At 39.0% G+C, this 22,286-nt stretch overlaps 1 protein-coding gene and 1 long non-coding RNA gene across 4 annotated transcripts in view; both read right to left on the reverse strand.

Annotated features, from left to right (window-relative positions):
• LOC100499205 (aldehyde dehydrogenase family 7-like) overlaps window positions 1–22,286 on the reverse strand; it is a 263,537-nt gene that overhangs the window by 37,452 nt on the left and 203,799 nt on the right.
• On the reverse strand, window positions 8,966–15,006 carry LOC116418278. Its single transcript, XR_004228332.2, has 3 exons — window positions 14,763–15,006; window positions 12,836–13,086; window positions 8,966–9,075 (listed from the first exon to the last, which is right to left on the reverse strand). It is a non-coding gene; the product is annotated as an uncharacterized LOC116418278 (long non-coding RNA).

Below are 22,286 nucleotides of genomic sequence, written 5' to 3' on the forward strand. Positions count from 1 at the left end.
TCGATTTAATCTGGATTCATATTCATGATCTAGTATAGTAAATGATTATCACTTTTTCTATTTAAATTTAGTCTTATTATTTGATATTTTTAAAACACTAAACACCAGGACCAAGGGCCAAGTGATGACCATTACAATATGACACAGAAGTAAGAGAGTATTCATCAATAAAGGCCCTGAGAAAATTGGCGTCTTCAGATGAGGATAGTTGATCAGAGTTAAAATCACTAATGATGACCTTCGTAGAGTAATTGTGCATATGCGTTATTAGTTGCTTCATGAAGATAGATCCTTGAATTAAGGGTGCATGCGGTTGGCAACACACAACCTCCATAAAGATGGGCGATATACTCTCTTAGCCGAGATCTCACAGAACAGATACTCCGGCTTACCTGGCTTGCCTGACCTCTCACTGTCAGATGACAAGATAACGCTGGTTGTCGATGAATGTAGAGAGCAACACATCCGCCGTTTCTGTTTTTGTCACGTTTCTATAGTATGTAGTCATCCAGTAAAGGAATGGATGTTATCTTGTCACTTAGCTAAGTCTCGTCACAGCTATTATGTGAAAGTTACCTTTAGTCCCAAAAAGATTTTTAGCGCGATTACTTCATTAGGCTCCAATTTATACTTAATTAAAGTTAGGGATCCAAGCAAGTCTACTATCGATGAATTGTACCTCTTCAGGGATGCATTTTCACTTAAACAAACAAAAGACTTTTTGTGTTTCTTGAATTATTTTATCAAGTTCGCTTTGCATTTAAAACCATAAAATGTGAAAATCTGAATGTTACTGATGCAGATTAAGAGGATCAAATAGCAGTATTATTGACAGCTGCCAGACAGGTCATACACACAGAGATGGTTATTCCACCTTCCCAGATTACATGTATTTGTACTTCGAGAGAGGGATAGCCCCGAGTATTAAAGGAGCTCCGCTACGCTGACGGAGTCATTGGCTCTCTGATGAAGCAACCAGGCCGATAGCATGAACTACTGATCTCATCTACCGACCAATCGTCCGGATACTTAGTATACAACGAGCAAGGTTATCCGGGGGATTATCCCTCTCTCCAAATAGAATATCAGTTTGCGATCTTCTGTACATTATGCACAAATATATAAATGATTCTCTTCTTTAATTAAAGTCTTTTCAACCTCATTTTATCCACCTCCTACCCCTTCGTTTTTCTCTTTTATGGACAGGACTGCTGATCCCTGCCTTGACTGAGCCGGTAACACATAGATGTGGACGTGAGATAGTGGTTCCTCCTAAAGCATCTCTTAATAGCGCAGACCATCGATCATCACCCGTAGTGTCGGATAATTCTTGGTTATTCAATACATTCGTCAGGTGTGCTTATATCTTATCTAACAACTACTTGGGCTCAGAACTTACACGTGGTTCGCGGCTAACATAAACCGGATCGTTTCACTTTATTTATCCAGTGCAAGAAGTGGAGATACTCTTTAATTTGCTGTTCTTTAGGGGGTATAGTGCAGTGTAGGCTTGTACTCAGCTAACGTGTGCCAAGCACTAGAGTGTGCAACAGCAGTATCTGGTCATCGGTTGTGGAGAGGGGAGCCGAGACTGTATCGCACATGTCTGCTCCGAAGATCAGGGCCCGGCGCCTCAAAATTTAATTTTTGTCGGTACGCAAGTAGTAAATAGTAAGCCTTTAGGTCGCTCTTTTGAGTACGTGTTTACGTGCGCCGTGTCGGGGCCACCTGGCGGTAGAGCTGCGATACTATGGTTCGCTACCTCGGAGTGTGCTGCGCTCTGGTGTCAAAAATAAAAAGTTTCAGCTTGGCATCGACGATGACTGGCAAGATTGTACAGTTAGAGAGAGCTGGAGGTATAGTTATAGATATAGCTACAGCTACTCTTGTCGATTGGAGACACTGCACGATTTTACTAACGACACTGCAGTTTTGCACTAATTTAAGTCGGTAAGTTGAATTCGTTTTACGTTTTGTAGGTCCGATGTGGATGACTGAGTCTGAGTCTTGTAAAACAACCCGTCACTGGATGATTTAAGGTTATGTGTGCACTGATTTTTGCGGAAATCCTTCCCAGCTCTTGAAAATTGTAAGAAGAAACCCAGTTTTTTAGCAGACGCCTGGAAGTCGTTAGAAAGACCTTTCCGCTATAAAAAAATCACTCGACAGAGTAGAAAATAATATTAATACAGTGTATTATATGCAGAGCGAAAATGAGAGCGTGTTAGGCTTATCACCAGGGAGCGTGAAAGAGAGAAAGAGAGAGAGAGAGAGAGAGAGAGAGAGAGAGAGAGAGAGAGAGAGAGAGAGAGAGAGAGAAAGAGAGAGAGAGATCTTTATTTGCTTATAGCGAAAAAAGAATACAATTTGTTAAGATCATATAAGACTGTATTGCGTACAAACTAATAGAAAAGAAAATATAAAATCTATAATAACAGCATTTTAGAAAGTCAACTGATTGTCCTACGCAGATTTAAATAATACTTTGGTAAAAATACCGTCACATAAAATCACAGTTAGTCATATTTGATTATCATAATAAACCTTTGTATTTTTACGCTGTATACATGAGGTTTGGTCATAGACATATCTGTGTTGCACATTCAACATTTAAAAGTACGTAATACTGAAGAATTATTACTAAGAGTCAGACTAGATTAAAAACGCGGCGCCTGAGGGTTCAGAGTCATCACGATTCAGTGGCCAGCAAGTGCTATCGCAGTGCCCCTTTGCAAGAGGCGAGGGATTTAGATTAAAACATTTTTAGATTTATATGTTCTTTATTGTTGTAGATTATGTTGAACATATTAATTTAAGAGAAAACAGAAAATGATAAAATTGCTGTGTAAGTGTGCTAGTGTGAAATGGAATGAAGTGAAATGAGATGAATAAATGTGTATGTTTGTTTCATGATTGCGTGTTTTTCAATTCAATTCGCGACGTGGAAATCTAAATAGGCTAATATGTAGGTAGGCACTGAAGTGTTGAAGATTTTTCTTAGAAAACAGGCCATGAAGTACTTCCTACGCCTGGCGGTTTTTGCAACTCACGCCTGTAAGGGGAGATGTGCGCGTCCCTCCTTACACCGTAGATATAACGGATCCTTGTGTAGACAAGCCTCTGCAGTTTTAAGTCTAGTTCTTGTGTCAGGTGGCAGTAAGCCAGTGCTCAATAGTCGATGATGGGAAATAGGAGTGCTTGCACTAGGTGTTGGCGCAATCTGAGGGATGGTAGATTTCGCAGAGCAGAAGGAAGAGAGTTCTAGAAACAAGCACCCTAGACCTGGATGGCTCTAGCCCCGGTCTCGGTGCTCACGGGAAGTATCCTGCTTAAAAAGTTAATAGTAGCTGATAGAAATCAATAAGATTTTTTATCGACTTAGAGTCTAACTTTTAATACCATTTTTTGCATTAGAACTTGCTAAAACGCGATAACATCGATATAAGTCGATAAAATTCTATATCAAAAAATCCAATAGAAATAGATGGAAGTTTAAGAAGATTGAGTCTATAGCTTTTAATTGTGATTTCTCATATGTCAGCAAGGTGACAGAACGGAGCACGTCGGATCTATACAGTGCTTAGGTCAGTTTAAAAGCCAGGTCGATTCAAAATATTCGAAACATATGTAAAGCAATTAATCTCGTGCATTTTCCAATCTGCCATGTAAATAGTGATTTATTTATCATTATAAAAGCACTTATTTCATTCAATGAAGGATAATACTAGTGTAATAAATACAGTAAAAAAAATAAACACAAAAGAGGCGGTAGAAAAATATTTTTACGGAAATTATTGAGTGAAAAATCTAAATTAATTCAGAAATTAAGACAAATAAACAAGAAAATAGATTAATTTTTCCGATCGCAAGAAGTTAAACAGCCTAAAATATTAAACAACCAAGTAGAACGATCGGAGTTTCAAATAGAAATTGGCAACAAATTTGACGAGTTATTTAATTTTGCCATGACGGAATTGAATAAAAAAAATAGATTTTGGATTGTATAATCACGAAAAATCAGTTTAAAGCCTAAAACCATTCAAATAACACTCGTATAGCAGAGGCGAGTCAAATTACTGTATCACGCGTAAAGCCATGGCGAATGAACTGACCAAAACTTGTCGAGTTTGCAAAAAGGCGAAAAATAGGTCGCGTATTGTAGCAGAAGTAGAACAGCAAAATTACATTCGAGTTATTTGGACGCGATTTAAAAACCCAAAATTCAGGCTGAAAAAAATGTTATAATAAATGAAAATATAACTAAAATGAGAGCACCAAATGAGTGACAATCAGAAAAATCCACCGGAGCAAAAATTAACAAGGAGCGTTCTAGCTATCCTAGCCGAATACATTAATAAAATATGCTACAATCAAGTGGCACGGTAGCGCCACGAAGGCGAGTTTGAGAAGCAGACGAAGCTACGGCGTCCGTGACACTATTTACTTCTATATTGGTGTTAGGATTTTTCATGATACAAAAAAAAAATTCTGATCGTTACTGTTCGTGAGTTTTTTTAGCTTAACGGTATGTTTTCTGAGCTAAACTATGATTTCCAACAAAAATATTTGTAGAAAAGCCGTTTCGTTTCATAATAAGCGAGTTTATATATCACGAATGCTCAAAATAGTATCTCTACTTTTTTCTCCAGTGTGGTAGGACCGTGAAGTTGGCCACACAAGCTATTATGTGTAATACACTTGGGTATCGATTTCCCACAAATTTCTATAAGGGACATTCCACACTGATGCGCTGCGCTTGCGTTGTGCCTGTGTTATGCCTGCGCTGCGCTTGTTCCTCTGGTAATGTATATCTATATATATCGTATATAATTGAGGCTAATATGGCCACGATGGATCAAATTTTATGCCCAGTATCGCCAGATTATGTGACATATCGTGGTCATATGTCCCTGTTAACAGGCGACGGTAAGTGAGCATAATATGCCATAAAATTTTGACGAACGTTTTATACATAGCAACCTAACCTTGCACATATTTATGCATGTGTACATACAGATATGACCACACTCAACGCTCACACTGAGATATACACTTTTTATGTGGGTTTAGATATTAGAAACATTAAGTAAAAGTTGTGTGTTCAAGATTATCAACAATGAAATGTAAAAGTGATGATCCTGACAGATTCACTCAACTCAGTGTTCGAGGCAGTATCTACCATTATATTGCCTTATATACAGTGTATTCATGCAAGATATTTAATTTGTGGTGTAGATCCTTATTTTATAATGTATAAACAGGCTAGCATAACAAGTTTTGCTTGTCTGTCTTTGCTAGCTGATCCACATCGAACCCCATGGCTATGGGGGAAAAATTTACACATAGGTGTTTATATGAAAATTTAAACTATAGTACTTGAGATAAAGACAAGTGGATTTATTGTTTTAACAGCTTGAAACAAATCACCATGCAAAATTTTAGTCCTCTAAGTATGATAGTTTTTAAATAAGAGCAAAAAGAAAAATTTAATAAAGTAATCGTACAATCATTAAGAATTTGATTTTCCTCTCAATAAAAATCTATCATACTTAGAAGACTGAAATTGTGCATGGTGATCTTGAATACACAAATTTTACTTAATGTTTCTAACATCTAAACCCACATAAAAAGTGTACATTTCAGTGTGAGTGTTGAGTGTAGTTATGTTATACATGCATGAGTTATGTGTAAGGTTAGATTGCCATTCCTAACATATTACCTTTTATTTTCCAAATTTGTTGCAAAAACCTTTTCTTAAAAGTCAATGATTTTAAAATTTACTGATTTAAAGTAAATTTGATTATTAAGTTTATGAATTTTAGGTTAGGTAGGACAGGCCATATCTTATGGCGTATTTTCTACGAGGGTATGCACTACTTGAACCCCATCATTATGTATTTCATTTTTAGAACAAGTTTTAGGTATTTCAATAAGTTCGCTCAAAAAGACATGAAATCTCTAAAAAAAAAAAAAACAACCAAAGTAAAAAGGTTAGGCGCGTTAGATGTTTTACATATCATCATGCATGACAATAATTTTGTTTACAGTGAAATTACAGATTAAAAAACAACTGAGATCAATGATAAAAAGTCAAGTTTACAATCATATTATTTTATTTATACGGAAAACAAAAAATTATTATGTTTAATTGAGGTCTGAGTTGAATGAGTGGTAATTTAAACTTAAGTAATATATCAAGTGGCGCGGCAGCGCCACAAAGGCGAGTTTAAGAAGCAGACGAAGCCGCGGCGCCCGTGACACTATTTACTTCTATATTGGTGTTCGGATTTTTCATGATACAGAAAAAAATGCTTGAGTTTTTGGCTTATTAGTATGTTTTCTGAGCTAAACTATGATTTCCAACAAAAATATTAGTGAAAAGGCTGCTTCTTTTTATAATATGTGAGTGTATAATGCACAAATGCTAAAATTACGTTTTTCTTCTTCAGTCCGAAATGTGAAAGGACCGTTATGTTAGCTGCAAGAAGTGTTAGGACCGTGAAGTTGGCCGCAAAGCTATATACAGATGAGAATTGCTTTCTCAAGAAAATATAATAATGTATTACGATATTTTGAATTAAGAGGTTGCCGGTGACAAGGTCTAGGTGGCGCGCTCCGTGGTTTTTGGTGTCTAGGTGTAGAAATAATTCCAGGGTGATGTATATTAGAACAATTAGTGATTTCATCTTAATAATAAAAATGTTTCAAAACAGCTGTGGTCGAATGGTGCTAAAGATGCTTATATTTTATTTTTACGACTTTGAATATGAATTACTCTAAACAATTTTAAAAAAAGGATTGAAATCTCTAAAAAAAATTAACTCTTAAAAAAGTAAAAGGTTAGGCGAGTTTAATATATTTCGCAACAAAATTACAGATTGAAAAGTACTAAGATCAATCAAACAAAGTCAAGTTTATTATATTTAATCGTGATGAAGCAAGGAACAACTCTCAAGATAATTACTACGTAACTTGCCATGCCCGTTTAATTTTGTTTATTGGTGAACAACTAAAATTTCCTTTTATGCATTAGAACGTCATACAAACACCATAAGTACAATGAAACGGGCATGGCAAGTTACGTAGTAATTATCTTGAGAGTTGTTCCTTGCTTCATCACGATTAAATATAATAAACTTGACTTTGTTTGATTGATCTTAGTACTTTTCAATCTGTAATTTTGTTGCGAAATATATTAAACTTGCCTAACTTTTTACTTTTTTAAAAGTTATTTTTTTTAGAGATTTCAATCCTTTTTAGTAAATTTTTTTGAGTATTTCATATTCGACGTCGTAGAAATAAAATATAAGCACCTTTAGATCAAAGCTTTTTTGTAACATTTTTATCACTAACATGAGATCACTGATTGTTGATATACACCACCCTTGAATTATTTCTACGCCAAGACACCAAAACCCACGGCGCGAACTATCCAGACCTCGTTATCGGACACCCTGTACACCTAGACGCCGTCATCGTATGATTTATTTACCTAGACACCAAAAACCACGAAGCGCACGACCTAGAACTCGTCATCGGCCACCCTGTACACCTAGACACCGCCCTCGAATTATTTCAACACCAAAAGCCACGGAGCGAACTACCTAGACCTCGTCATCGGCCACCCTGTACACCTAGAGACACCGCCCTCGAATTATTTCAACACCAAAAGCCACGGAGCGCACGACCTAGACCTCGTCATCGGCCACCCTGTACACCTGGACACCGCGTTCAAATGATTTTTACACCTAGACACCAAAAACCACGGAGCGAACTACCTAGAACTCGTCATCGGCCACCCTGTACACCTAGACACCGCCCTCGAATTATTTCAACACCAAAAGCCACGGAGCGAACTACCTAGACCTCGTCATCGGCCACCCTGTACACCTAGGTACCGCCCTCGAATTATTTCAACACCTAGACACCAAAAACCACGGTGCGAACTACCTAGACCTCGCCATCGGCCGCCCTGTACACCTAGATGCCGTCCTCGTATGATTTATTTATCTAAACACCAAAAATCACGGAGCGCACCACCTAGACGTCGTCATCAGCTACCCTATTTATCTAGACACCTTCCTTGAAAGATTTTTACACCAAAACACCGAATACTACGGAGCACACATTTATAATTCAAGCAGAGGAGCAGACAATGTAGGCTCAATAGCTTGTGCGGCCAACTTCACAGTCTAACCACTCGGTCAAACTGCACGCAGCTAACTTAACGGTCTTACCATTTTTTGGGCTGAAGAAAAATTAAGCAAGTGATTTCAGCATTTTTGTTCACCTGCATACTTGTTTATTATGTTAAAGCTGGTTTATTGCTGATATTTTGGTTTAAAATCATAGTTTGGCATACCAGTATAAACATTTATCAAAATTAGCTGGTTACATGAATGATAAATAATTTATTTCCTTAATTGAAAATTTGAGAGACCAATATAGAAGTAAATAGTGTCACGGGCGCCGAGGCGTCGTCTGCTTCTCAAACTCGCCTTCGTGGCGCTCCCGCGCCACTTGATTTAATAGCAGAAGCATTAATAGTGGCAGGATTAAAATTGGAACCAGAAAAATGTGAATTTGGTAAAACAGAAGTTTGTTTTTTAGGGCATATAATTAGCGAAGCTGAGATAAGGCCGGATGAGAAGAAAATAGAGGCCATCAAACATTTTCCTATACCTAAAACTGTAAAAGGAGTAAGACAATTTTTAATATTTGCTAATTATTATAGAAGTGTTGGACCTATAGTAGGCCTGGCGTGACCTGGGAAAATAAATAACATCTATTTTCATATAAAACACTTTATTAATTGGAGCTTACCCTCGAGCTTACATAACACAAGTAATGAACTATAAATCGAACTAACAAACAAAGCAACTATGTAGATGGAATCGTATCGCGAACGCGTCTTTCTCGCATGAGAGCACACAGAGAAGTGAGCGCCGCCACCGTAGCCGCGACGTCGACGCTAGCCGTAGTTCGACTGGGAGAGAGGGAAGAACAGTCCCATCGTGCTCTCTGCAGTCGCTCGAGCAGATTTCAACGACGTCGTCCAGCATTACGGTTTAGCGTCTGAAAAGAAGAAAACAAATGTTAATATTTTAAATAATAGTTTAGAAGCAATTTAGTTTGTTTAGCAGGTAATTCAAAAGGCAACGCCTTTGTGAATATATCTGCTATTTGATCTTTTGATGCGATCCAACTGACTTTGATTAGATTTCTGGCTACGCACTCTCGAACAGTGTTCTCTAATTTCAGTCATATGTCTGAGTTTGCTTGTACTGCTTACTTGAGTACTAGCCTCAGCAGCTTTATTATCGCAAAGAGTCATGGGCAAGAAGGAGTTTCTCAGAATCAAGCTTAACGAGTTTTGTAGAGATACCATCTCCTGACTAGCTTCGCTCATTGCTACATACTCAGCTTGACAGGTCGATAAAGCTACGAATTTCTGTCTATGGGTTTTCCACGCTACTGTGTCACCATAGAGCTTGATTACAAAACCACTCGTTGTAATCGAGCCTTTGCAGTCAGCAAAACGGCATCTGAAAAACCTTGTAAGTTGTCAAGCTTTCCTTCAAACTTAAGACCCAGACTTCTGGTGTGTTTCAAGTATCTGCAAACTCGTTTTACCATTTTCCACTCCTCATCAGTGGGATTGATTTGGGGTCTGCTTAACACATTCACCACATATGCTACAGTGTTAGCAAGATACAAGAGAGAACCTACTATCTCTCTATAAGGACCGTTCTTTTTGTTCAGAGTATTTTCGAGCTGATCTTCGCTTTCCTCTCTTTCTCGCCTTTCTCGGTTTGACACTTGGTTTGTCACCATTGGAGTTCTCTGAGGATGCATTTCACTATATCCAAAACGTTTCAACATTTTATCAATGTAATTTTCTAGAGTCAGAGTCATCGTTTGATTTCGCTTGTCCCGACTTATTTCAATGCCAAGGAAACTCTTGGGCTCTCCCATATCAGACATTTCGAATTCCAACTTAAGTTTTGACGTAATTTCATCCAGCTTTTGTGTGTCATTACTGGCTATCAGTATATCATCAACATACAGCAACATTATGAGATATTTTTCATTGTTGCGCCAAGTAAAGAGACAGGGCTCTGAATCATGAGACTTTAGTCCTAGTTTTATTACAACTTCTGTAAATTTTTCATACCATCTTTTCGGACTTATTTTCAAACCGTACAAAGCACGATGAATTTTACAGACTTTATTTCGTCTGATTTCAGGTGAAGCGTCAACACCCTCAGGTATTTCCATGTATATTTCACTGTCGATTGTTCCATTCAGAAAAGCTGTTTTAACATCAAGCTGTCTTACTTCGAGATCAAACTTATTTATGATTGGTAGCACTGATCTAGTCAGTGGTAGCCGAGAAACAGGTGCATATGTTTCCATTAATTTATAATGGTTTTGATCTTTGAAACCCCTTATCACAAGTCGAGGTTTGTACTTGTTGTCATTATTCAATCCAACTTTTGTTTTTAGAACCCATCTTGTGTCAATTATGTTAGGTCTTTTTCCTCCTTATATCACAGGTCTGTAGACAAGTGACCAGACTTTGTTCTTCTCCATTGAGTCTAATTCGCTCCTAATAGCCTTTTGCCATTCAAGCTTGTTTTTCGTACTCATGGCTTCTCTCTAGGAATTCGGATCATTCTCCATAGTTGCTATGAACGCATTCAGTTCATCGTTTTCCAGCAAGTTTAATTCGGATCCAAGTACCTGTGACTCTGATGGACATTCGACTTCTTTTACTTTTCTTGGGCGACCTCTTCGCTGATTTTCTCCCTCCGTTTCAGAGATCAAAACTTCATCATCTTCGTCGAACTTAACAAGCCATGTTTCTCTATTTATTTCTTCCATTGGATTAGCCCAATCCTTAATGCTCTTTTTATTGTATTTGTCTCCAAACACGAGCATTTCATTGAATCGAACATTTTCGTAGTATTTTCCTTCTTCTGGTTTCAAAAATAAATATCCAGTTGGTTTGTAGCCTATCAATACTACTCGTTTTCCCAGCTGATCAAACTTAGGTCCTGTTTTCCTTTGTACTTTGATATAAGCTATACAACCAAAACGCTTTAGTTGTTCCAGGTTGAGCTTGAAGTCTGGTTTCAACATTTGTAAGGGCGGTACCATTTCATTCGAGCTATGAGGCGTCCTATTATAGAAATAGACGGCTGCATTCAGGGCAAGGTCCCACATATTCTGAGGTAGGCGTGTATCGTACATTAAAGCTCTCGTGAGTTTTTGGATGGTCTGATTAAAACGTTCAGCCACTCCATTATGCTCAGGTGTATCTGGGCTAACTAACTGTAGCTCTGCTTCAAACTTATCTAGAACTTCCTGTGTATACCCTCCTGTAAATTCTGTACCCTGATCACATCTAAGGTAACAGAACTTAGCGTTAGATCGTAATAAATTTCTCGAGCTTTTAATGAAAGATTCAAGGCAATAACCCGTTTCGCTTTTCTGTTTCATTGGATACGCCATCGCAAGTCGTGAATAATCATCGATAAATACAGATATGAATCTGTATTTCTTGGGATGAGTAGCTGGACTGATCGGTCCCATTGTGTCTGCGTGAACAATTTGCAGAGGTTTACTCGCTCTCTGTCTAGTTGAATTGAAAGGTAGCTTGTTGAATTTTGACACAATACAAACTTTGCAATCAAGTACAGAATCATCGAACAATTCCTTAAACTTAAACCTTCAAGTGTTTCAAATTTGGAAACCTTCTTTGGAATTCTTTCAACCTTTTCAACGAAGCGTGTCCCAATCTGACATGTCATAGCATAGCTTTAGTAGTGTAAAACAAGTTATTGATTTTACTGATATTAGATTCACAATCTATACTTTCTAAATCAATTGATTCAGTTAAATTACTTATTTTTCTATCTTTTAGCGTATTCCCAAAATTTGAATAGCTAGAGCATAGCTCATTGCTATCTTTGTTTACTTCTACGTCTAATTCAGTGTCAATTTGCATCGGTTCATCAAGCTTATTATTTTTATCAATCTCTGTACTTTCAAGCTTGTCTTGTTCACGAGTTATCTCTTTGGTTGCGGATTCGCTCTCCTTATTGGGCCCAACACTTACAGTTGGATATTCACGACGTCTTGTGGTTATATATGCAACAACCTTATTTACATTATTATTTTCATTTTTATCCGAGTTATTTGTTTCTAACTCTATTACCCAATCAGGTTGCTCATATATCCCAGAGACAAAAATCGTTTTTGACATCGGATCAAATATATCAATTTTCTTGTTATCCAAGTATATACCTAAGCCCTATCAACAAATTTCCTCAGTGATAGCAATTTTCCCGACAATGACTTAGCATAGATTATATTTTCCAAGCTTAAAAAGTCATCATTTTTGGTGTAACCAGATATGTTACCTACTCCCTACGATTTTATAATCGCTGAATCATTGTCATTTGCACATTTAATATCAAGCCTTTTAGTATTATCAAACGTTTTAAAAATTAATTTAGAATTAGTCATGTGCTCCGTAGCACCAGAGTCCGCCAGAAATCTAATCAGTCGGTTTTTATCGCTTTCTTCCGCGTTAAGAAGTGTACTGTCTACATACAGACCTGTGCACTCACCAGATTCGGAGGTTTTGGTAGAATTATTGTTGTTTTGTCTATTTTGTCTACCTTTCCCCCGTGATCTGCCTCGGGCATGGCCTCTATCGGACTTGATTTTCTTAGGGTTGCTACCCTTTTGTGACTCGTAATTGCGTCGTTTTACACCACGACTAAAGCCACCTCGTCTACCATCCCGATTAGAATTTGAGGATTCATACCTTCTTTGACTTTCATTCTCCTTCAAAACCTTTTCCAGCTGACTCTCCGTGTATGGGCAGTGTGCACGGACATGCCCTTCGTACCTCTTGCATCTGAAGCACATCTTCCCTGACCTTGTGCATTCGTCCTGATGGTGGCCCCTGTTACCGCATTTGTAATAAAGCGCCGCAGGATCAGACACGTAATATGCTTTTGCTCCAGATTCTGTAGTCTTTCCAGCTGATTCGATTGATCCAATTCGAGCTGTTTCCTGTCGCACAATATAATCTTTAAGTTGGTTTAAAGTTAAAAGTTTGCCAGTCGTATTCTTATTCAAAAATTCAGACTCTTTAACTTGAGGTAAATGTACGACAATGGCCTCATAGAATGCATCGCATATTTCGTCATCTGATAAGGAAGGTGTGTCGGGCAACTTATTGTACAATCGAACTAATTTATCGAATCTATCCCAGAAAGCTGATGCTTTCTCTTTATGTGGATTGTATCGAATAGTGTGCAATTCTTTTCGAATACTTCTTGTAGTCACGTTCAATTCATTTTCTTTAATGCGTTTAATTTCATCAAGCAATTAAATAGGATCCCGGATATCCGATACCTTTTCTTCATAAGAAATATCGATTCTATTGATAATGGTGTCTCGAACTCGAACTTTATCTTTTTCCAACTTAGTTTGATCAGGTACGCGTGATGGCTGAACCGTCGAACCAATCACGTACAATAAATCAGTAAGAGTTAGTTCTGAAGTTAAAAAGTCTAAAAAGGGATTAACATTCAAATTTTGTGTTAATTTATATTCTCTACGGAAAGTACTATCTCTATTTGTTACTTCGATCTGTATTTTGTCTTTTATACCAGTACTTTTACTCGAATCAATTTTAATAACTTCATCCTGGACTAGTTTTGCTAAATATTCTCTACTCACATGAGGTTTTGTAACTACTTCATTTGCAGCGTTTTGATTCGATGATCGACAGTTGTCTTGTGCAGATTTTCCAGCTGATAAAATCTGTTCTTCCTCGTATAGTCGATCTTGTTCTGCCCAATACTGTACTTTTTCGTCCATCCAGCTGTACCTCTCATCCACTGCATATTTGTGCCTGATCAATTCGGTGACTACGTCATCGTGTACTCGATTGCACTCACTTTCGATTTTCCCTCTAAATTCTTTGTTTTCTTTTTCTAATTTATCCAGCTTAGTCGTTACCTATGAAATTTCAATATTTTCATTAGGATCATTCAAAGAAAACTTTCCAAACTTAGCTGTCCCCTCATCCTGACGGAATTTGTTCAGTCCCAAATTCAGTTGTATCGGTATATTTGATTTAACAACAGGTGTGGATTTACCTTTCAAGCTTTTCTCAAACTTAATTTTCCAGCTGTCATTATCCACAAAATCGGACTTTTGTTCTTTCCGTTCATGGAACTTATAGGCCGGCCCACCGTCAGCAGTTACAGTAATAACATCCAGCTTTGGGGACAAGGTATTCCCACGTTGGCTTGGGTCAACCGTTTCAGCTGGAGCCACCTCTTCAGCTCGAATCCTTTTGATCTCCTTCTTCACGGATTCCAGTAAACGTTCCTCGACGAGAGAGTTATCTAAGAACATTTTGTAAATGAGTTGTTTGTTTTGACGAACGACAATCAAAATAAACACTCTATCACATGTAGCAATTTATTAAGCATGTGCTTAGTTGACGAACAACAATCAAGAAAGCAACGCAAATTGCCTGTTTGTTTAAAAAAAACTTTGATTTTACAGCACACACAGTGTAGCAGCAACAACATACACTACCCTGCATGTATCGGTCAACATTTAAATTTTGGAACTGAAGAGCATGCTATTTTTTGAAAATTTAATATGTACATATTTTGTTGTGGAAGATCGAGTTTTAATTTTCGAACTTATCAGAAAAATTCAAACTTTACCTAAATCGAATCTTTTACCACTTGACGTCATTATGTAGATGTTCCCATCAATATCCAACTCTGGATAAAAGGAGTCATCGGGACACAATTCTGAAATTTCCAGCTCCTGGTCCTGGAGCAGCAGAAACTACTGCAGGTTTTTCTCGTCTGTTAAATTCAAGCTAGTCAGTTAACTGTTTCACTATAATTTTTAATCGGACTTAAAATTGCAATTTTTATTTATAAAAGGTTAGTCGAACTTGAGTCTAGTTTTAGTGACATTTCTGCTTCCCGATTCGATCAATACGTCGCAACATAGATTAAGATTTTATTCGAGAATGAATTTTCAATCAAAATTCGAGCCGTTGTTCTCAAAATCCAATTAGTCCGAAAAAGGAAATATCCCCACCTATTCCTATACATCTACCTAATTCAAAGACCTATATAAATCAACCAATAGAATCAAAAGTTGAATCAAAAGTAGAATCTAAACCAGAATTGAAAATATCATTATTCTCGTTAAAGCCGTTTTAGAATGTGTAGCTGTAAATATTCAAACCCTTTACTGTTATTCTACGTAAACAATATGATATTTATACTAATGTTTGATATATTTATATTGATAGGGTCGTAGGTAATAAATTAGTGTATAATATAAATTTCATTTATAATTTGAAACAAACTAAAATTAATTTTACTTTAGGTTAGATGTAACCACTAAGAGTAGTAGATTTAATAATAAGAATGTAAATAAAATTCTAGAGTATTCATATAAGTTTACAATAAATCAGACAATAATAATAATAGTAATACAAGTAAAAACAACTACTTCAAAATTTAGTTAGAATATTCTAGAATTTTATGAAGATTAAAGAATGTTGCTGAGAACTTAACAATTCAAATTGTTTGTTATCTAATTAAGTTGCTATTGTACCAATAGGCAACCAGCTTGTTGGGGGGATGTTACGTCCTGCGACGTATTGCAGTTGAGCAATATTGCGAAGCCGAAAACTCAAAATCAATGAGTTCGAATAATATGTAGAACAGCGAAGTTGATGAGTATACTCTGTATACTCTGCACGATCAGTTGTGTTTGTACACTCAACCTGGACTCTTTTGATGATGCTCCTATCCGTCGCTACCAAAGAGCTACCAGTCTTAAGCCGCGATTTCGGTCTTTATAGAAAACTTTGCCTTGAATAAATCGTGAGAATCAGCCAACTACAAGTGTCCTTTATTCGAATACACCGATCCTGTAGAAGCCTAACTACAGCACAGCAGCAGCGATTCAGCCCAAGCAGTTAAACACAAGTAAGTAAGGATAAATAAATAAAAGATAGAATGTGCGACTTAACAGTAGAACCCTGTCCGGCCTACGCAGGCGCAATACTTGAGTATTTACAATATCGCTCTTTTGCAGAGCAGAAAGGACAGTGCTGAGCAGTGCGAAGGCAGCTAATTGTTAGATTTTATCGTTGAGTGTATTCCCATCATTCAATAAACCACTACCTCAGTGGCTCCAGACTCAAGAATAGTGTTCGAAATTAGTGTTCGAAACGAGACATTTCGATAGGTCTCAAGGACACAAGGTACGCTAAACTTAAGGCTATGAGAGCGCCGTAATACAAACGCAGTGCCTAAAAAGGATTACATAGGTTCGAGGAAATACACATAGGGCGAGCGTAATACAAAGAAAGATAAAAAATTAGCCTAGATTATTAAACTACTAAATAAGTACATAACCAGATTACTAAGTAACTTAATTAACTAAATATCTAAATAACTAAACAACTAAATAATTAACTTCTTGTTGGTCACACTGTCGACCGAATCTTGGTGCAACGAATTTAAATGAGAGACAGCCGAGACAGCAAATGACTGCTTAAGTTCCTTAGTTCTCGGAGCAGAATAGAGCAACGCTTGTGGCGGGTTTCGCTCAGAACGTCGAACAGAGAAGTCAACCGTAATACGCTTGAACCCACTAGCAAGATAGGCAAAATTTTCAGAGGCCAGAACATTGCAGGCGAGAGAACCGAGCAGAAATTCCCTTCTTCTCATCACTAAGCGCCAACCAAGTTTGAGACTATAGGGTTTAATGAGCACGAAACGCGATATTACCGAATGAAAATTTGGTGTACGCGTTCTGCGCACGTTGCAGCTTTAGGTTTTGCGTAGCATCAACGTCATGGTAAACAGTGCAGGCGAGATCCTACCTGATGTCTTTGGTGAATGCATATTCGTAGAACTTTAGGGCATAAAGCGCGCCTTAGATTTTACGCAGTGCATTCTTAGAATGGAGTTGCCAGTCAAAGGACAGTGTGGGTCAGACACTTAAGTTGCAGGCTTCGGAGACATATTCAAGCCTTACACCGCCAACAGTGATTTTTGGCAGAGCTGGGAGATCAACGCGACTAACATAGAATTGACTGTCCGAGATCATGGCCTTGCATTTGTCGAGGTTAAGAAGAAGCCCATAATCATTCGCCCAGCTAAACACAGCCTCAGCATCCGCATGTACTGCTGCCAGAGCGCTTGGTAGTTCGTTCGGGTAGCATTGGTGATAGATCTGCGTGTCAGCGGAATAACAGCGGTCTAAGAACGCTTCCCTAGGGGACACCCGAGGACGCTCTTACCTAATCAGAGACAGCGCCACCCTTGTCTATCACGGCCTGAAGGAACTGGTAGTTGAAAAAAAAGCGAAGCGGGCACTCCCGAACTCCTATTGCTTTTAGTTTGGCTAGAAATTTTGCATGTGTGATCGAGTCAAAGGCCTTTGAAAAATTTAAGAGGATCAGGATGGTAAGCTTTCGATCGTCGATGCCAGTAGGAGGAAAAGATGAAAAGTTCATTGCTGAAGTTTGGCCTTTGGCGCGTTTGCATAGGCACATATACACGCAATTATCTATGTATAATAATATCTCCACAAAAACTAAAAATATCGATTTAATATTTTTTTCTAAATTTAACCGTAGATTATACACATTGAAAGAAAATTACTTAGAATGCTAGCATTCCCTACGGAGGGAGTAAGTTTGGAGGCAAAAAATGAAAATATTAAAAATCGCTGTAAAATAGCTTTATTTTTAAAATATATCATAAAGAAACAAAAAAAAAATGGTTCATGAAGTGTGCACTTGTTAACTTCAGAAAAGGAAATACTAGAATTCCAAACAAGTTTTCCTTAAATATCATGGCCCAAGGTTTTAATTAAAAAAAAAAAAAAAAATCTTTACAAATGTTTACTGCACGAAAATTTTGTATACTTCTATTTTATTGTTTTCGTGTATGATATAGGATTATTTTCGAGTACAGTTTATTTATGAGATGTCACCGGAAAAAATGGTAGCTTTCTGAACAAAATCTACGAGTTCGATGGCACAAGCAGAATGGGAGCAGCTCGAGCAAATATCTTCCAAATACGGAGTAGGGGAAGATGAAGAATCGTCTGAGTAGGCAGTCGCCGATACCGAATCTTGGACAGATGTTTAGGCTCAATCAACGGTCCAAGCGAATTTGCTTAGGAGTACTCGGCACGAGAGGCAGGCCATCACTGCTCTAGTACCTTAACAACGCTACAATATTCCTGATAGCAGGAAGATCTCGCAAAAGGCCAATTTCCAGTTGATGTGTCTACAAGGGGTGCAAGCTTTACTGCAGGGCTATGCAGACAAGTTAGGAGGAGTATCATATCTGGTCTATACTCCGCAAGGCAGCACTTGCTGTCTTCACTCTGCGAGGATGTCTTATTACTCCTAGTTGACCCACCAACAGGTAGAAACAACTCCTTGTATCCCCCCTCTGGGAGCTGTGTGACCTTGCCGTGAGTGAGGGGGCTTAAGCGGGAGGGAGTCCGTGGCCTGGGGGAGTGGGTGTCTTAGCAATAAGAGAAAGCGCTAAACTTCTCGTGATTGAGATGGGTGCGCTCAGAAAGCCATACAGGGCCACCATCCGGATACCGGGAAACAAGCTGGATCCGGAGATGGTACTGGGTCGCCTGGGGCATCAACATCCCGACCTGGGGGTGCACAGATGGAGAGTGCTGGGTGTTGAGAACAGGGAGGGACCGGACTGTGGTACCTTCCTGGTCCTCAGTATCCCAGAGACATCTGGCAAGATACTAAGACAGAGCAATTTTCAGCTGCACTGGGGGCTGGGCCGGGTCACCGTTAAGGTGGACGAGGGACCGCGGGGGCAGCGCGGACAGGGTAATGACGTCTCGTCCTTATTACCATGACTAGGGACGGAATATCTTGTACCCAAATTAACTTGCATCACAGCAAAGGCGCCTCGGCTCTCTTGAACAGGCATCTGCCTAATACAAGAACCTTGGGTAGTAGCAGGAATCTGAGTGGGTCGGGCCGGATCTTCAGGGACCCTACATGCAATAATCCGAGGGCGTGTATTCTTGATAAAGGGATGGAGGCCTCGCTACTGCCGGCCCGGTGCAGCGGAGAGTTGACGGCGGTCAGGATAAGGTTTCCTGTTGAGGGGGACTCTGAAAGGGATATGGTAGTAGCCTCAGACTACTTTCCTTCCGACTTCCGGGAAGAGCCTCCGCCGAGGGAAGTGCAAGAACTTGTCGAGCATTGCCGAATTCAGGGAATTTCGCTTATCCTGGGCTGTGATGCCAATGCACATCACATTGTCTGGGGCAGTTTAGATAATAACAGCGGTGGTGATGCACTGCTACAATATCTCGTCACTACAAATCTCTGTATATTAAACAGGGGAAGGGAACCCACCTTCTACAATTCTGTCAGAAGTGAGGTTATCGACTTGACCCTGTGTGCTACAGGGATAAAGCGGTGGCTCGGCAACTGGTGGGTCTCCAACCAAGCTTCGTTATCGGACCACAGGTATATCTTTTTCGAATAGAAGAATTGTGGCACTGGGACTAAGGCCTTTAAGAACCCGAAGAGAACCGACTGGGGCTCTTACAGGGACAACCTTAGAAACAAACTCCAATCTTACAAACCAAACTCGGAAACAACTGACGGATTAGATTTCTGGGCCGAAAAACTGGAAAGAATAATCAATAACGCGTTTCATAGGAACTGCTCCTTGTCAGCATCAAAGGGAACCAAAAGGTCCCTTTGGTGGAATCAGGAGCTGGAAGAATTTCGCCTCGAAACGAGGAAAGCGTTCAACAGAGCCAAGAACACTCGTAAAAGCAGTGTGAAGGAATAAAAACCACGTTAATTCTGGTAAAAAAAAAGGTGGAGGGACTACTGTGAGGGAATCGAAAGATACCCAGACGCAGCTAGGCTAATCCGAATACTCGCAAAGAATCTTGAGGTATGGCTCGAAGCAATAAAACTACCTACAGGAGAATATGCGGCTTCGGAAGAGGAGTGTCTTCATCTTCTTCTAGAAGCCAACTTTCCAGACTTTCAGCTGGTGAATGAATTGTGACCGATCCCCTCTCAGAGAAATAGACCGCAGAATACAGCATGGGAGCTGGCGGCGAAGGTTGTCACCCCAGAAAAGGTCAGATGGGCCATCGAGAACTTTCAGCCCTTCAAGGCTCCGGGTACGGATGGTATATACCCGGCCTTTCTACAGGAGGGACTAGAAGAACTTACCAGTGTGCAAGCAGAGGCAACAGAAGCGACTCCAGACTCCTGCCTAAGATCATCACGGAACACCTACGTCTCAGATACTATGGTTAAAAGACAGGAAAGGAGGATACAGAAGCATGCAGACGGTGCGAAGAAGCAGAGGAGACACCAATTCATATCCTGACAGCATGCCCCAGATTCGCTGAGCTCAGACATCAGCACTTGGGGAATCATTTCCAAACATGCAACGATATAGAGACAGCCTGGTCGGGGGCTATTCTAACCTTCTGAAGAAGGGCTAGCTTACCCAAGTAGGTGATTGTCTGTACGGAGGGAGGTACAATGGGATTACGCCCCCCTCTCTTACTCAAATAATAATAATAATAATAATAATAATAATAATAATAATAATAATAATAATAATAATAATAATAATAATAATAATAATAATAATAACTCCTTGTATCACACGAAATTCTTTAGGTACACGGCAGCAGATTTGTGAGCAACAGCTTACTGCAAGAGGAGCGTTTAGCAAAGCCCCCTTTGGAACCTATTCGGAAACAGGAAAAAGCTTGTGACTCGTGAGACCCGTGCAATACTTTGGTAAACAAAAAGTGCACCAAAAAGAATAAGCGAAGAGGCAGTGCCAGTAGTAGATCTGATGACAGTAGCAGCAGCAGTAGTAGCGATTTCAGCGAGGACAGTAGTTTTTCTAGATATTCAGACTGATATAAACGGAAGGAGAGCACAAAAAACCGCAAGAAGTCGGAAGGGAAAGAAGTCAAGATCTTGACCATCAAAGCATTCCAAAGCTGAAATTAGAAGTTTTTAGGGGACTCAAGAGACGCATTTGGTTTTCTGAGGAAGTTACGCGTTTGTAAACGAGCCTCGGATCTGCCTGACCATGGACGGTTGCGTACACTCTCATGCAACCGTCGTGCGCAGAAAGAGTTAGTGAAATTAGTTTACCGTGGTCTACACAGTGATTATCGGCATTTAATGGCGATTAAGAAAGTAAAGACGTTTTTCGAGTTTATAAGATTGGGAGAGATCTAAGAGAAAGAAAACCGACTCGACGAGAAATACATTTTTCCACCTCTGAGGGAACGAATTAATATTTTAAATGCAGCGTATGTTCTCACCTCCGCAACAAAAATCGCAAAGGTAAAAGAAGAATCCAGCTCAAAAAGCGACTCAAGTGATATCGAAGAGGAAATATCAGAGAAAAACGCAGAAGACAAGAAGGCTCCAAACAAGAATAAGAATGAGAAAATAAAGAGAAATAAAACGTCCATGAAGAAAAAGGCATAAATGAAAAAGTAGTAAACTAGCCAAACAGCCCAGTACCTATTACGAAACTAGCGTCTGCTCCGTTAAATTCACAAACACCTCCTTGTTTCCAGGATGGCCACTACAAGGATTTTTCTATTTAACCATCATTTCCATAAAAAGGCAACTGAAGCTGGTATAATGCCAGAATGACTGAGTTTCCACCAGGAACACCGGTACAATCGGCGGTTAATCCTTGGGCTTTGGACAACCAAGGAAGCAAGAAAGTTATGAAAAATCCAACCCAGCAGAGAACCTCCCAAAACTGCAGTGCCTGCTAAACATGTCAGGGAGTTGGGCATAGGGCTAGCCAGTGCCATGAGCGCGTCTGCTACTCGTGTAGCGCGCGTGGTCATTATGATAGCCAATGTCCAAACAGGTCAGTAGCAAATTTTTAAACCGCTGCCAATTTATTGACATGTAGCTTCCTCTAACTAAATTTATAGGTCTAATTAATAAAAAATTGTTTTAATATACAGTATAATTTGCCTGCTAATGTAAGAGGCGGTTTTTGATACATAATTTAATATATCAGTTTGAGGTGGTTCATTTCCTAAAAGTTTGCAGTATATATATATATATATAAATGGGTGGTTCTCTGTGAAATCGGAGATGAGGATTTTAATTTTTGCCTTAACTGTATATATATATATAT

Source organism: Nasonia vitripennis, unplaced genomic scaffold, assembly GCF_009193385.2.
Source record: "Nasonia vitripennis strain AsymCx unplaced genomic scaffold, Nvit_psr_1.1 unplaced0148, whole genome shotgun sequence".
Classification (NCBI taxonomy): Eukaryota; Metazoa; Arthropoda; class Insecta; order Hymenoptera; family Pteromalidae; genus Nasonia; species Nasonia vitripennis.